The sequence below is a fragment of the Hylobates moloch genome, unplaced genomic scaffold, assembly GCF_009828535.3.
Source record: "Hylobates moloch isolate HMO894 unplaced genomic scaffold, HMol_V3 SCAFFOLD_4, whole genome shotgun sequence".
Taxonomy (NCBI): domain Eukaryota; kingdom Metazoa; phylum Chordata; class Mammalia; order Primates; family Hylobatidae; genus Hylobates; species Hylobates moloch.
Genome location: NW_026652279.1, coordinates 127013083 through 127029615, shown reverse-complemented (window position 1 = coordinate 127029615; position 16533 = coordinate 127013083).

Here is a 16533-nt window from a genome sequence, read left to right as displayed (position 1 = left end):
AGTACTAGTGTGGTTTAACAGCGCATTAGCAATGATGCTCTAAAATGATTTTCAAGTAATTCATTACTTCCCTTTCTCATGCATTAAATTTAATATAGCTTGCAGGTTCTAATTCATCTTCATGCATACTAATAAATTGTGCACTACAAATAAATTCTACATTAGTTTTAAAGCAATTTCACTTCATCTATATATCAAATATGAAGTTGCCGGTTGGTTTTCAGCTAGCTGCAAATAAGTCCAGAATCTTATCTATGTAGTTACATGATCAATGACTATAATAACCATCTTTGTGAAGATGACATATTCCTTTTAATATTTTTTTAAAGAAAGACTTAAAAAAAAACTTTCTAAAGTGGTGAACACGCTTGAGGACACTACTCTAGAATGTGAACGAAACCAAGAAAGCATCTTAAAATTCACATTCCATACCACAATGATTTTCTCCTTTTATATCCAAGCTTTATAACTAGAACTGCAGAGGAAAGAAAATTGTCTGTCCTCTCCCCTCTTGGATCCTTCTATCAACTGGTTTAGCACTGGCAGTCACTGCAGCTGCTGAGTGACAGTTTCCTGAGTAGTTTTCATAGCAGCTAAAAACAGAAAGGGCACAGACTATGGCACTGATGGTGGGGAGGAGGGCAGAAAGACATCTAACTGCATAAAATAACAATGTAATGTGCCTATATAGAGCTTCATCATACAGGAAGCACTTTCATATAGATCATCCCACCTTAATATCAGAAACATGCTTTGATGTAAGCAGATTTTATAAGAGAGAAAATGTAAAGTGAGATATCTTATTTTTTCCATGTTGTATGACTTTAATGTTGGAACTTAACAGTCAAGTTTAAATTGTCCAATTCAAAATCATAGTGCTTTTCTTACCGCGTCACACTTCATCCTGAGCATCTGTTTGTTTATCCCACAAGGAATGACAACAGCATATTTTTCCACTCTATTCCCCACTGGGTTCTCCAGAAAAAAATATTTTAGTCATAGTTGTTTTAACTGAAATGTTAGGAGAGAGACTCTTAGAGCCTTCAGTGTGGCCTGTGGACTAGCAGCTTTATCATCCCTGAGAGCTTTTTACAAATGCAGAATATCAGACCTCACTTCAGACCTACAATATCAAAATCTCCCTTTTCAGTAAGGTCCTACTTAATTCATACATAGCTTGAAATCTTAGAAACACTATTTTGGGGGAAACAAAAAACAGCTTATAGAAAAAAAGACCTTTTGAGTAACACAGGAAAAAATATTCCAGGTTACATCCAAGTGAAAAGAAAGCATGTATGTATTCTTTCCTTTACCAACCATTTGATACATTTTATAACATTTATAATACTTCTTCCACCCACTCATTTTTTAGCAGCATTTTGGCTGTCGGCATGAGCAGAGTACATGAGTGTGGTGAGTGGTGAAGGAGACTCCATATCTAATGAAGTTTCTGAATCATGAGAAATCGATTAGGAAAACAAAACTTGAGCAATAGAAATTCTGCTTATGAAATTTATACAGTGAAAGGCAGACTGCTTCAGTAGTTCTAAGATTCTAATTTAAGCAATACATAATGAAACTAAGCATGTTCTTCAATGTGTTCCATGACTAACATATAAAGTTATCGATTCTGAGTGTGGTAGTGTGAACATTTCTTAATATATTAAACTAAATAAAGGTTATTTCAAAATTGATGTGTAATCAGTTTAAGGTAGCACTTTAGTTGAGCCCATAACACAGAGACATGAAACATTTTTCATTATTGCTGAATATAAGTACCAGGAACATAACTGTCATAGCCCCTACCACTAGTCTCTAATTTATCTCCACACAGGTCCAATCATTTGTAAACCTTAAAAAATTTTAAACGAAGAGGCTTCTTACAGACACTGTTCAGAATGTATGACTAGACTGTGGACTTAAAACCACATTGTGTGTGTTGAAGTAACTGACTAGAGGGACAACTTTCTTAACAGAATCAGTATCGAGGAATGTGGAATATTTTAGATGACTCTATAGGAGAGCATGTCATTTTCTAAAGGTCCTGTTTATTGTGAGTTTAAATTCACTGATCGGTGTGACTAGAGCTATTTTATTTATTCTTAAAATATAAAGATAAGTTGTATAATGAAAATGAAACTGAGATTTTTCTTTGCTTTGTATTTGCAGTGTGGGCCACAATCGTGACTCTGTCTCTGAATAATGATCTCCATTACATCCATATATATTCACCACACCTACACCATAGTAGGGGTAATTTGTGAGCCTGGTGCTTCTTTTAACTTGGCTCCCATTTGATGAAAAAACTTAGACCAATACAAAGTTGGAATTTGTAGAGAAATTTTTAATTATAACTTTCTGAGCTTTAAAAGTTTTTTTAAATCATATTATACAATAAAACTGAAAAAATATGAAGGATTAATAACCAGTAAAAACTGGCATGTATAAAATTTTCACATATACATTATCCATTGTTCACAGAATTGTAATATTATCAATGATATTATCAATTAAAAAATGAGGGCAGATAATGATAGATATACTTCAGATTTCTCAATCTGTGGAGTGACAAACTTTGCAAATTCAGGGATAAAACTAATTTGTAATAAATTAAGTAATTGAAGAGTATTGTGTAGCTAATAACTGCATATATTTTCCCATCCATTATTTATTTATAAAAGAAAATAACATTAGAAATTTAGGTAGAGGGACTAATTATGTTGGACAGGTACATATCAATATGGTATTATATAGAATTTCTAAAATAGGAAGCAAAAATGTACTTTGTATTCATTCACTTTGGAAAAAAGTTTGTAATATTTAATAACTGCTCACAAGAGTAGATATATATATCTCTGTCATGTTTACTGAATGAAACAGGTGAAATTTATTTAATAGATTAATCTTTTTAAAGTAGTTTGAACTTAAGATGCTTTAGATAGTTGTAAACTCATACCATACGTTCATAAAGCCACAGTCTAACTTTGTCTTGTTCATTACTGTTTAATATGTCCCTGGCATGTAATGGCTAATCAATAAATATATACTGGGTGAATAAATAAATGAATAAAAGCTTGAGATTCCAAAATAAAGATAACTCAAATTCAAAAGCTAAAAAACAGTTTTACGCTTTAGCATGATAACTCAGCAGTTTCAAATGTAAGCATACTGTAGTCATTACACAATTACTTTTTCACAATGCACATGCTAACCATAACACTTTTATTCATTTAATTTTAATTTTAGTTGGACAAGGTGCGTATTAATTATCTGAAATAAAATGGACCATAAATATGTTTTCATATCTTACAAAAACAGGCAATTATATATTTACATCTTTGGATTCTTTAGGTTTCCTTGTCAAATAAATGAATTCAAGGTGTCTGTACTTTAGACCAGACTCTTAAAATATGGACATTGTCTTTTATGTTCAAGAGCCTCACTTTTAAAGTTAATCTGTGGGAAATACATTAAATATCAGAACAGTAGTGTGATGTGTTATTTTGAGCTTACATAAATATAAGCTGAAAGTCATAATGTGGTTTTTACTTAATTTCATGATTCTAAAAGGATCTTCGTGATTGAAGATTTGATATTTAATTTTGCCCAGAAGCTAAGAAATAATAATGAAAGTGGTAGCTGGACTACTGGATTTAGAAGTTTAAATTTTAAAATATTTTTCAAGGCAAAAAACTAAATACTAATTTGAAGTTAACTTGGAGTTATTGCAGACACAATATTATAAGTATCACAAACCTTTCAATAAAATTTGTACAGGTAGAAACATATTACATACCAGAAAATTCATATAATTTTCATGTCTTTTAAACAGGACAAATGACTTACATTTGTGGTAAAAAAAAAAAAAAAAGAGTAGTTTTAAGCTTTAGAAAATAAAATGTTGGGAAAAAACATTTTAAAGCATGCTTCAAATATGGAAATATTCTAGTCACCTCCTGTCTGTTAAAGACAAAATTACTTTGAGAGGTTGTCTCAAGATTGAATTATCCACTTTGCAGTTTAGAAGGTTTGCAGTGCTTATTCCAGCATCTCTTTCTTTAAATTCCACCTGGGCAAAGGGTCAAGTTCAATAGGGGCAAAGAAGTACTCGGGACAATCAGATCAAGTCTGATCGACTTGCTGGTGGATGTCACTGACAACAGTGTCTTGAACGACCTTTATAATGCTAATAGAAAGCTTTTCTAATTAAATAAAAGTGTTAAAATGATACTTTCTGGCCACACAGAAACTGTTCTTTGAGTGTCTAATATATTGAAGATTTCTTGCTCTCAGCTTCACTTGATGGGAAAATAATGTATGTGGCTCATTGACATTGAGATAGAATTCTAAAAAAAAATATTAACGTACTGTATTAAGTTCTACCTGAGGACTAGTGACTACTCTATTATTTGTGTTAGTTAAATTGCTTACATGATTTACTTAAACGATATATTCTTCAGCATGCTCATTCATGTAATGGGTGTATTAACTATTGTTCTCACTCACATATACCTGGCTAGCTCAAATGAGATTCATTGTAAACGTAGGATGCATATGCTCTAAAAAAACTGACCACAGGTCATATAGTGAAAAAGAAGAGTAATAGATCCACAGCAGTGGTGAAAGTTATTAAGATGGACATAACAAATTCTACAGCAGAGAAAGCAAAACGGAAAAATACAAAAGACCCTGACAATAACTTCAGCTTTTTGCATTCTCTAGCATTTTCTAGAATTACATTGTATCTATAGCTATATAATTTTTTGCCATCAAATTAAGTTTTCTTGACTTTTCCTCTCTTTTTTCTCAAGTGTTTCAAAATGGTATATACTATTGATCCTTAAATTGTTCAAGTGAACACTTGATTTAACAAAGTGTGAATATCATTCCTCTACTAGTGTAACATGAGGACATTTGGGTGACCTCATCATGTCATCACTATTATTACCTTCTTTTTATTTTAATTGTCTTTTCCTAACACTCTATTAGTTAATATAGTTATTTGAATTTTTCTTCTAAAAAAATACCCATTCAATTTCCTCACATTTTTACTAGTCTCTGTTAACCATTTATTCTTTTATCCCTATCTCCATTCTGTTTTAAATTTTCTATTTCCTTTGTGAATACACTAGAATCATGGAAATGAGAAGCAGAAACCATTTATTCAGAGCTTGCTATTGCAAGTGAGTTGGGTACCACCATTTGTATTAGGCAGAGACTCAAAGGCAGGCAGGGAAGCTTTATAATGGGAAAAAAAAAGAGAGAGAGAGCGCAAAACATTAGGTGTGCTCTGTTTGGAAGCTTTTGGCATGAGGAAAATGGAAGAAGGTTAAGTAGCAGTGAGGCATCTTACATGATAGTTTTGGGAAGCATGTTTTGCTTTCTCTGTTACTGACTGAGTTAGAAGTCAGAACAAAATATAGGAAAAGATGGTAACTGTTGATTAATTTACCATTCTGGGCGAACCGCTGCAGAAGTTGGGACTGTTCCCTGGACTACTTGTGCAAAGTTTGTGTGTCAGAGTCCTGTTGTCATATATGGTCTGACCATTGTCCATTTGTATAATCAGTCTTCCACCTTGAAGCTAAGGATATTGTAATTATTTTCCCAAAATCTTTGAGTGGTAATCTCTCTCATTTATTTCATTTAAGTATGTATTTTATGTGTCCTCAGTCTTGAGTAACAATTTTTCTGAGTCTAGAATTCCATTTTGTTGGATTTCTTCTTCACAGTAATTTAAAGATACCAGTCTTGTAAAGGCAGACTTCATTCACATAAGCAAAAAATAGATGTTTTAACAAACGTTATTTCTGATTTCCAGAATATGCTGCCTGCTTCTTTATTAGACGACTTCTCCGTTTAAATTTCAGCTAATTTGTTTCCTAGTCAGAAATTTGTTGACCATCCTGTCAAAAGTAGGTCTCTTACTTGATTACTTCAATTTCTGTTTATGTTTTATTTCTTGTATAATAGCTATTACAGCTTAAAACAATTTTTATTTACCTATTTTATTTTTCTCTAGAATGTAGATTTGATTAGATCAAGTGTTATGTGCAATTGTTACTTTTTTTTGTAATTACTATCATCTTCTGTGTTTTCATTCCTTGGGATCATGTGGTCTGTGTACATTTTCAGATCAAATGTCAGCAAATTAATTACTTGTCAATTAAGAGAATGTATATATATGCATTATTATTCCTGCTTTTTTTCCAGCAAATATTTAAGAATTTGGGTTGAATTTGTCTATAACTACAGAATAGAAAATATGATAAAATTGTGATCCACTCTTAGAAAAAAAGAACAGCACTTAACAATATGTAAAACATTATAGAGAACATTATTTTATGACTAAATGTTACTTGAGAAAATTTTGTAGGAAAGCATGCATAATAGGATTAATATGCCTAAGTATTTTATAGACACAAACTGATTATAAAAAGACACAGTGTGGCAGTGAAGATAAGATATAGTCATTTTCAAAAAAAAAAAAAACCCTCCTTTTCCCAAGTAGGATTTAAGGTAAGAAAAATGACATGAGGCATAAGTCACCTTAAGAGAGGGTTGTAATAGATCACCACCTGTCAGTTTCAGCACAAACAGGAACTTAAGAAAATAAGAATGTTTTATTCTTTGAGAATACCATCACAAAAATACTCGAAGCCAATCGTACATTTGAGTGATGACTCTTAACGAATATGATTAGTTCTGGATACCTCATTTTAAGACGAGCATCCATAACCAAATTGAATCCAGGGGTTGTAACAACAGAGCATAAAGATGTCATAAGAAATGAGACAAAAAAACTAGAAAATGTTAGCCTGGAAGAGAGAACACTAAGGTATATCAAACTGTGAACTGCATATATATAAAAGTTCATTGAAATGGAAACTTATCTTGGTCTGCCTAAGTGCAGAATTCTTAACTAGAATCAGCAAGGGAATGTGTTTAAGGAAACAGCTATGAAACATAAGACACTAAAAAATAAAATGATGGTAATAACTTGGTGAAATAATAAATAGCTTTTGATAATTGGGTGTTGAAATACATGAGAGTTGACCACTTTCCAGAAATATTATAGCTAAAAACATGTTTTAAATTAGTATTTTAACTATATGACTTAAGATGTCTTCAAAATGTCCATGATAATCAAAGGCACCTTATTCACTAGTCATTATAAAACATATGTGAAAATGTTTTAAATCTAATTTACAATTTTATTATATTTGGAAGAGCAAACAAATTATATAATAAATCAAGTCTTTATGCGAAAGTTCTACTCAAATCTCCAATTTCTAGATGTATAGGAATTTTTCCTTGTATCCAAGTAGTTATTATTTATAATTTTTCTAGAAACAAGTCATCAAAACAAGATATTATTTATTAATACCACTGATTTAACTGATCACTACCTCAAATTTTCTTTTATGACCAACAATATCCATCCCTGTAAATTGAGAAACATCTTTTTCAGTTATTTTCCTTTTGGTTTTAGGATGTTCTATACATCTAACAAAACCATGAAATATATGCAAAGACAAATTGCAATCTTGCAAAAACTACATGATTTCATGAAGCCAATAAAGTTAAGTAGAATTACTAGAGTTTATCACTAAAAGCCTTTTACAATTGAGAGCATCATAAACTGGCTAAAAATTAAAGAAACATATTGGCAAAGATGTTGATACATTACGTGCTTCAAAAGAGAATGATTTGGATATCAAAGAATTGGAAAAGGTTCTTGGGAAAATTAATGAAGCCCTACAATATTTTGGCAAAAATGACCTTTTTTTCTGATTGTTCTTTTAAAAAATCACAATGTTATGTGCAATTATCAAGTTTTAGCAAAAAATACAAATGCATACAAAAACACAAACTTAAGTTAGATTAATGGATGCTTAAAGTTGTCAGAGAATTAACGCATATTTAAAATAATGATTTAATTCTATTGAAAATAAAGTCAATGTTATATTAAAATGTAAATATGGTCAACATTATATAAAATGTAAATATGTAAACTGTAATATGTAAATATGTACATGTAATATGTAAATATTTTTAATATGTTAGATGCATTTTCAAGATAAAATCATAATCACATTTTTTAAAAATTATTCTACTATAAAATTGCTGTGAAAGTTTTAAGTGAACTTTAAAATAGTTTTTTTTTTAAAGTTCTTTTTATGTTTTACATAGTGGTGATTTCCCACAGGTTCTTCAGGAAGTCTCATAAAATGTCATTTTTGTGCTGCTGATAGTGTGATTTTAATTTGCAAATGTGTAAAATGATTGGTAAACACTAAACAGCTATACCACTTGATTGTATTAACATTTTCATTCTCAATACATCAAAATTACGACTAATTTTATGGTCATAGTCACATTGAACCTATCTTTTTTAGAAGCTGCAAAAATAACCAAAATATGTTATCCACATTACACGTTACCCAGCAAATACTGATTTTTCCATGAAAAATATTAACTTTTAAAAAATCTGAAACGACTCATTTTTTATAATATTTTTGAGTTTGTATTAAACAGATAAGAAAAATATGAAAAATAAGTTGAGATAATAGCTTGTGAATAAACCTTAAATTATGTAAGAACCTGCTAAATATTATGTTATAAGTTATATAAGGAAAATGTAATTAACAATGAATCTCTGTGCTTGGCAAGATTACATTCTCCTTGTATTAGGATTTGTGCATGTAAGATACAGCAGGTTGTTAAATTGCTCAGCTATCATAGACAGTATCTACCATTTGTTCAGATGAGGTAGCTTGCTAGAAACTACATGAATCTGCATGAAAAAGAGCCTACTAATATTGGTTTTCCAAACTTCTGCTATCTTGAAGATGTAATCCTTATTAATAGGTATTTATTTCAAAATATAGAGGTCTTCATAAAATTTGCTAGGTATTTCTCAAAGGACACTATAAATTCATTGATTATGTTTTACATCTTATTTTATTTTGCTCCATATTCTTCATATAGTTGGAAAAGTGTTTCTACTTGTAAAATTAATTAAAGGTTTATGAGATTATTGAGATAATTCCAAATGGGAGGAGATAGCTCTTTTGCCCCAGTGTGATTTTACATTATTAGTTAAAAATTTAGTGGGGCAGAAATTCTTCAGAGAGTTAAATTTGTTTTTAATTTTATTAACTAGCTTTGTATATGCATATTAATATAAATTTTTTCATTTGAAAGCCAATGTAGGTTTGTTATTCTAAATATTTTAACCATTTTAAGGACATTCTCTAGTGTAAATGATGGAAATGTATTAATCACTAACATACTTGAGTTTACTGTGTACTTTCCTAAGTGTTATGCATATGTTTTGCCATTACATCCACAAAAATTCTTATAAGAAAAATTTTATGTTTTTATTTTACAGATAATTGAGAAAAAACATAAATAACTTGCCTAAGAATTTCTACATAGTAAGGGATAGTTCTGAGATTCTAACAAGAATTTCCACGTAGTAAGGGATAGTTCTGAGATTCTAACAAGAATTTCCACGTAGTAAGGGATAGTTCTAAGATTCTAACAAGAATTTCCACGTAGTAAGGGATAGTTCTAAGATTCTAACAAGAATTTCCACGTAGTAAGGGATAGTTCTAAGATTCTAACAAGAATTTCCACGTAGTAAGGGATAGTTCCAAGATTCTAACAAGAATTTCCACGTAGTAAGGGATAGTTCCAAGATTCTAACAAGAATTTCCACGTAGTAAGGGATAGTTCCAAGATTCTAACAAGAATTTCCACGTAGTAAGGGATAGTTCCAAGATTCTAACAAGAATTTCCACGTAGTAAGGGATAGTTCCAAGATTCTAACAAGAATTTCCACGTAGTAAGGGATAGTTCCAAGATTTTACTTGACAGGAGCAGTCTGACTCCTGAGCTTACAAATTTATACAACAAGCTCTTTTTTTCTCTGCTATTATACCTTGTAGAAAATACCACATAAGTACACGCAAAAAATGTATTTCATGACAAAATCTGATTCTATAAATTCTTCTGAAGAAATAATTATTTGGACAAAAAATTACTATGATAAAAATAATATCTATACACACATATAATCTTTTATTTAATCAGTTATAAATAGAAAATTGAGTAGCATTAATTATTTTAATGTTTAAATAATTGTGCTAACCATCACCACTATCAATTTCCAAAAGTTTTCGTCACTGGAATTAGAAACTGTTGCAATCAAGCAATAACTCACAGTTAACCACTACTCTCAGCCCTTGATTACCTCTAATCTACTTTCTGTCCCTATGAATTTGCCTATTCTAGATATTTTATGTAAGTAGAATCACATAATATTTATTCTTTTATGTCTGTCTTATTTCACTAAGCATAATATTTTCAGAGTTCACTCATGTTGTAGCATGTTTCATAGCTTCATTCCTTTTTATGACTGAATGATATTCCACTGTATATATATACTACATTTTTTAATCCATTCCTTTTTTGATAGACACTTTGATTATTTTTACTTTTGGTATTGTGAATAATGCTGCAACAAATATTGGCCTACAGGAATCTCACTGAGTTCCTGTTTTCAATTCTTGGGGTGTATACCTAGGAATAGAATTTGTGGGATACATAGCAATTTTATGTTTTGCTTTTTGAATAACACCAAACTGTTTTCCACATCTGTATCATGCAATATTTTACATTCCCATCAGCAATATATGTGTTCCAATTTCCACATCCTGGCCAATGCTTCTTATTTTCCTTTTGTTTTTATAACCTTACTAGTAAGTATGAAGTGGTATTTCGCTGTGGTTTCGATTTGCACTTTCCTAATGATTAGCGATGTTGAGCATCTTTACATGTGCTTATTGGTTATTCTTTGGTGAAATTTGTATTCAAATATTTGCCTATTTTTGAAATGAGCTGTTTCTTTTTTGTTGTTGAGTTATAGAAGCACTTTATATTCTGGATATAAAACATTTATTAGATATATAATCTGCAAATATTTTCGACCATTGTGTAGTTGTCTTTTCACTTCTTTGATGCATATGAGTTTTTGTTTTGATGAAGTAAAATTAGTATATTTTTTCTTTTGTTGCTGTGATTTTTTCCTTTTGTAGCATCTTTTGATGCTACTTTTGGTTATATATATAAGTATCCATTGCCAAACTCAAGTTGATGAACATTTAATCCTGTGTTGTCTTCTTAGAGTTTCACAATTTTAACTCTTATATATAGGTTGATCATCCGTTTTGAGTAATTTTTTACATGATATAAGGTAAGAATCCAGCGTAATTATTTTGCATGTGGAAGTCCAGCTGTTCTAGCATCATTTGTCGAATAAACTTTTATTCTCTATTGAATGGTTTGCCAAAATCCACTGGTCATAAATATATGAGTTTGTTTTTAGACTCTCAATTATATTCTGATAGTATATATGTCTATTCTTATGCCAGTGCAACAGTTTTAATTACTCTAGCTTTGTAGTAAGTTTTGAAATTGGGAAATGTGTCTTCCCATTTTGTTCTTATTTTTTAAAAAATATTTTTGCTATTTGAATCTCTTTTTTTTAATATATCAAGACTCTATCTTGATATAGACATACTATAGAGACCTTGTCTCTAACTGGCCTTGAAGAACTAAATAGTCATGTTAACAGGTCTACATGGCTAGCAGCTGAGTGTGGCCTCTAAGAGCTGAAGGCAATCCCCAGCTGACAATCAGCAAGATGATGGGGCTCTGAGTTCTACAACTGCAAGGGAGTGAATTTTTCCAGCAACCTGAAGAATCTTGGAAGTAAATTACTCCCGAGTTAAGACTCCAGATGAGCATGCGGTCTTGTGAGATTCTGAAGAGAGGACTCAGCTAAGCCATACTCAGACTCCTAATTTACAGAAACTTTGAGGTGTTTTTTTTTTTTTTTTTTTTTTTTGAGACAGAGTCTCACTCTGTCACCCAGGCTAGAGTGCAGTGGTGCGACCTTGGCTCACGGCAAGCTCTGCCTCCGGGTTCACACCATTCTCCTGCCTCAGCCTCCTGAGCAGCTGGGACTACAGGTGCCCACCACCACGCCCGGCTAATTTTGTTTTTGTATTTTTAGTAGTAATGGGGTTTCATCATGTTAGCCAGGATGGTCTCGATCTCCTGACCTTGTGATCTGCCCGCCTCGGCCTCCAAAAATGCTGGGGTTACAGGCGTGGGCCACCGCGCCTGGCCTATTTGAATCTTTTAAAATTCCGTATAAATTTGAAAATTGACCTGTCCATTTGAAAGAAAAAAATCCTTGGAATTTTAATACGGATTGTATTGAATCTGTATATTGCTTTGGGTAGGACAATATCATGTGTTCCTATCCATGAACAAAGATGTCTTTACATTTATTTGCAAACCTTTCACTTTCTTGATTAAATGTACTCATATATACATGTATATGCACATACATAAATGTGAGAAACAGTCTGGTTATTTCACAAAAGAAAATTGTGAAATTAATTGCAAGTTATTTCATAATGGCATACTTTCAGGATAACCTTAATATCAAGTATTTGTAAAGGAATTAAAGTTTTGGGCTAGGTGCAGTGGCTCATGCCTATAATCGCAGCACTTTGGGAGTCTGAGGCAGGAGGAATGCTTGAACCCAGGAGTTCAAGATCAGTCTGGGCAACACAGGAACACATCATCTCTATAAAAAAATTAATACATTAATTGGTCATGGTGGTACATATCTGTAGTCCCAGCTGCTTGGGAGGCTGAGGTGGGAGGACAGCTTGATCCCAGGAGGTCCAGGCTACGGTGAGCCATGATCACATCACTGCACTCCAGTCTGGGCAACAGAGAAACACCCAGTGTCAAAACAAACAAATAAATAAATAAATAATAAATAAATAAATAATAAATAAAGAATTAAAGTTTTAGAAAGATTCATACAATATAATGTAAAGGGGGAAAAAAGGATACCGCCCAATGAAGATAATTTGAATTAATATATTTACATTGCTCTATCCTGAAAACTCACTATAGTGACTGTAAACCTTCTTAATTAATTAATTTATTTTGGAATAAACACACAGGAAGAAGTAGAATGGTAATTGATCCATCATAAACAAACTATTGATGCTGGAAATTAATCGAACTTGTCATAATACTTTTTAGAAAACCTACCCCAATCAAACCTGGCCAGCAGTAAATAAAGCTGATAAATGATCAGGTTTGCATGTCAAAATTTTTCCAAAATGCTCAGGATGTAGCAACATAAGGTGTCACTGGAAATGGAGAAGAAGAAAATAATTGAGCCTAAAATAAAGGGAATTAATTAGTAGTTTGTAGTGAATATGTTCCATGACCTCGTGCTCTATAATTGTTTGGAAAAGCACATAATTGCTGTCTTTGAAAAATAATACTGAGAATGATTCTCTGAAGAGGATAAAAATAGTCTTATTTTGCCTCTCTTAATTTTTTCTAAGTTCTTTTTGATTACCTTCGCTCTGTCAAACATATTTTTTTCTTTTTTAATTGTTCGCGAACAGTTTTTCTTTAGATGTCTTATCTTCCGTTGCTATATAAAAGATGATGACTGACTGACCAGTTGATTGGCAATGCTGAGTACAGTTCACCATTACTAAGCAATTCTCAGAGCCACAGTGACAAAACTATAAAACAAATCCTTAAGAGAAATAAAGCAAGGTATTTCATTCACGAAACAAACAGAATAATGATTATATAGATATATACACACATGCATGCATATACATACGTATATAAGTATGTATCATAGAACAAATGAACGTTGTTTCACAATTAGAAATGTAAAGCTTAATAGTATGTTTGAAAGATAAAGCTGAGAAAATTTCACAGAAAGAAGAGAAAACAAACAACAAAAAGACAAACATGGAGGGAAGAATAGAGACGTGTAAGACAATAAAAGACATATCCCATTAATTCAAACATCCAAGTAATAGGAACGTATGAAATAAATCGCATAAAAAGTTAAAAAGATTAAAGTATTAAATAAAAATTTTGAAAATTTTTACATAAATTAAGGACATGCTTTTTCATATTTTAAGAATCCGTTATGTGCCCAAAGCAAGGGAAAAATTAGAGCAACACCGAAGCACATCATTATAATATTCCAGAATATTGGAAAAAAAAAATCCTACAATATTACATATGAGAAAAAATGCCTACGTGCTGAGATTCGGTCATTAGTATGGTTCAGGATTTTTGTGAAAAACACTAGAAGCTAAAATAAAATGGAAATGCCTTAAAAATTCTGAAGAAAATAGAAATTCATCATAAATCCATAATCAGTCAAAATGTCACTCAACTGTCAGTATAATATAGACATTTTTATAGATGTGTGAGGATTCAAAAAACTAAAGCATATTACTTAGCTCTCAACAGTATGTATATAGTAATCATGAAAGAAATACAAATTTTGATCTAACTCAAATTATGGTAAACCATAATTAGAGAATGGGGTTGTGGGCGGAAAGTGCTGAGTGTGTATTGTAGTTACAGAAAAACAGAAACAAATTAAATATTTATTCCTCACTGAGGAAAGATACATAGTAAGTTACACAGAAATACCAGCTTATTTAAAGATTTAAATCTTTTCTAAAATAATTTCTAAAATATGTGAAAGTGCCTGTTTCTGTTGCATAGTAAATAAAAGATGAGATAGAGAAAGATTTTAAAAACAAATTCTGTGTAATTGGTTGTTTTTTATATGCTCATATTTACTCATATACTCAGGATATAAAATAAAAATAAATACATTAATATATTAAGACTTGGAGGAATTACGTGTAATGTCAATTGTATGCCTTATGTTTTTTTTGATTTTTAGAAAATGTCTTCAGCTGACATATTTTTTATAAGCTTAATTAAATGAACATTGAAGGACAAACTTTACAGTGGGGTCTTCAGTGTTGGGCATCATATATAGCTAATTGAGCTAGACCAAATTCCAAAGGCTTATCCAGGTTCTGTGAGTGTTGACAGAAACCAACTCTGACTATAAAGTATGAATAAGCTAGGTTATTCTATGGTAACAACTCTCAAGCCACATTGACGTCAAAGATTAAAGATTTGCTTTACTCACTAAATATGTCCACTGCAGATCGTCAGTAGTCTCTGCTTCATGTTGCATTCATTCATGAGCCTGGAAAATTCACGCAAGATGTTGTGGCAAGAATAAGAATACATGGGGCATTTATTCTGTTTCAGGAATGCTTTAACTGGAAGCAACACATACCATTTTTGCTCACTTTTTACTGGCCAAAGTAAATCATATGACCATGATTAAAGTTGAGGAAACTGAGGCAGCGCAATCTTCCTAAGTACTTATAATGAGAGGAGAACTGGCACCAATCCACAAGGACGCAGCTAAGGTTAATTTGGTTTTCTTTTCAGTTTGGTTGTCTCACTGAGTTTACAGGTTGAAAATCTGGTATCCCTGCTCTCTTGAAGGCCTGGGGAATATAGATACTAACAGCTACTCCTATTCCCAGACAGCCGTGTGTCTTACAGCAAAACCTCTGCTTTATCCAAAACAAAACAAAACAAAACAAAACAAAACGAAACAAACAACAATGAAAAGAATTCTCACATCTATTATCCCAACAATGAGGAGATACTTTATATACATAATATTTTTGACCCTACTATTTATATCTGTGAGATTTTCAGCATATTACTTAATCTTTCTCATCCAGAAAATGAAGATAATAATAGCATTTGCCATGTCTAATTTTTGTAAGGATTAAATGTGGTAACATATGTAAAGTACTTTTAATAGTACTTGGAAAATTGTAAGCTTATTAAGTATGTTTTGTTATTACTACTAATAGTGATATTTTACAATTTTGTTTCAGGTTGATTAGACTAGTGGATCATACGCCCAGCGAGAAACTGTGTCTGGAGACAGGAGGGTGTGGACAGCAAATAGAGATCTTCTTGTACCCTCATATTTGAATTTCAGGAATGACCTAGAAGAATTAAAACTACAACTGATTATTTAAGCATCCCCTGCCTGACTATGTCAAACTGGTTTACCTCTAACTCTAGCTCTCTTACAGAACAAATCACATGGGTTGGGGGTCAGGGAAATACATGAACACAACACACTTAGATGCCTGGTGATAGCATTAGAGTTTCAAAATTCATCTTTGTTAATCTGAGCAGGGCACTTGGTATAAATACCTAAAACACCAGAATAAAGAGCTTCCCTGAAAGTTTGGTCAATATAAATGAACAACAGAATTTGGGGACTTAAGAAAATTCTGTGAAAATAATGTTATTCAAGCTTTTGGTGGCAACATTAATGGCACAGAATCAACACACTTACACAACACATAGCTATCATATTAACACTGCTACTTCCATATTTCATTAAACCTCAGATTTATCAATTTTATAATACAGTCCAATTTCATAATATAGTCCAATTTCAGAGATGTTGACATGGGAAAAAGTGCATTTTTGTGAAATAAGGTACAGCCAATGGTTAACATTGATTATTCATTATGTATCTGAAATTATGTATAAAATATG